Source organism: Pinus tabuliformis, chromosome 6, assembly GCF_031772625.1.
Source record: "Pinus tabuliformis cultivar Carrire ecotype Pingquan chromosome 6, CPIR1, whole genome shotgun sequence".
NCBI lineage: Eukaryota > Viridiplantae > Streptophyta > Pinopsida > Pinales > Pinaceae > Pinus > Pinus tabuliformis.
In genome coordinates this window covers 200,758,398-200,760,219 of record NC_142292.1, presented here as the reverse complement: position 1 = coordinate 200,760,219, position 1,822 = coordinate 200,758,398, and the positions used below count along the sequence as shown (strand labels likewise).

At 38.9% G+C, this 1,822-nt stretch overlaps 1 pseudogene; it reads right to left on the bottom strand.

Annotated features, from left to right (window-relative positions):
- Positions 1-331: 331 nt before the first annotated feature.
- Positions 332-916, bottom strand: LOC149258151 (cell division cycle 20.2, cofactor of APC complex pseudogene; annotated as a pseudogene).
- Between the last annotated feature and the right edge of the window lie 906 nt (positions 917-1,822).

Sequence of the window (1,822 nt, the reverse complement as noted above, 5' to 3'; positions counted from 1 at the left end):
ACAAAGGAAGGCAAGTAGCGGCAAGTCAAGTTTGAATCTCGTCTTCTGGTGAATGGTACCTATGTTGTTATAATATTCTTTTGTATGACTTCATTATGGATTTAGTTAATAATATGTAAATTAGATGATATGTTCAATGAAGTGAAATTCAAGGATGTTTTATATAGTGCTTAATAAATTTTGAGTTCCCAATGCTATTTTCTCATGGTTGTATTTTTAGTTTATTTTAGAAAAAAAAATAGGGTTGGTCTCTACACCTTGTATCAAAGCTTAGTTGAACCCTTGATACCCATGGGCCCATGCATGCATGACTAGTTTTGTTAAATACCTACTACATTCTACCCAAAAATTGTGTATGGTGACCTTTCAAGGCTCTTAGCTGTCTGTTAGATGCAGAATCCCATAGCTGTACAACAAAATTAGTCAAGCCAACACCAATATGTCTTCCATCAGGTGCCCATTTAACACTGGTTATTGGACCAACATCATCATCGACTGTGAGGAGCTCAGAAGTTGTGCTCTTGGAGGCATCCCATAAATACACCGTATTGCTGAGGGCTATCGATAAAACGTTATTGGCACTCCAGTCCAAGATATTCAAGTAATAATCATCCACAAGCTCAGGGGCATCCAAAGTTCGCTCCGCAGACTGAGGAATATAACAACGTGATTTACTGGATTTTGGCACATTATCAACAACCACATTTTCATAATAGAGGGACTGAAAATCCTCAGGAGGAGCAGGAGCTTTGCTGGTAAAGCTTAGAATCCTGTATTTTTTGGAGGCAATATCTCCATCCTGCAATAAACTTGCTGCAATCTCCCTCTTATAAGATTCCTTGGAGGGCGTTGTATAAACGCCATTATTATCATTTTCCTTCTCGGTGAGCAGATATCGAGCCACATCAAAATCCATGGATCCCCTGTGCGAAATAAACCTATCGCTATTTTGTCTTAAAGGGCTGAATGCTCATGTAGAGGGCGCCTTTGCTCTGGTCTTTTGCAGGGTTTCTTAGCACTCACAGACATTGGCGATTCGAGGCTAGTCTTCATGCTTTACGTATTGAAAAAAGAAACTGTAACAACAATGCAGAAACAAAACCAAAAAAAAAAAAAAAAAGAGAAAGAACTACAGAGAAAAAGACACAAGTTAGAACAAAATAAGGGCAAATTTGTAACTCAGCTTCCCCTGAGAAAGATAGCCAAATTATCAAAGATTTGATCGCGAATGTCAGTTGGTTATCGATCGCCAACAAAGATATCACGCAATCCCTTAAACCCTCTTCTACGCAGACCTGAGACTAAAACTTTGCACAATGTTGGGTATATGAGCGACTTCTTTTAATAAAAATAACTGAGTTGCTCTGCGATCAGAGATTTAATGTCCTGTAGGTACTCGGAAACGTATGAGGGTTTTATTGTTATGGGCACAAAGGTTTCACGAAATTCTCTCACGCAAAGGTTTCGGTGCTTCTGATAGCAACATTTCTCGATCATTACCAATTTTATCCCAACACGTAAGTGTAAATTTATGTATGGAAAGATCATTGAATTTAGATCTAGTTTGTTGAGAAATTGGGTAGTGTCCTCTTTCAGCCTCAAGAAGACTGAACCTTTGACGACTGTGACAGCATGAATCTAGTAGGCCAGATTCTGAGCGAAGAGCTGCATTCAGTCCACTGTAAACTTATTAATTGTTTATGATCATAACGCTGTACTGAAGATTGTGAGGAGAAGTCCCATTGCAAATATCGAAGTTGGAGTGGGTGACCAGGAATGTTACTTTTTAAGAAAAACTACGCCTTCTCAGCAACTGTCCCTC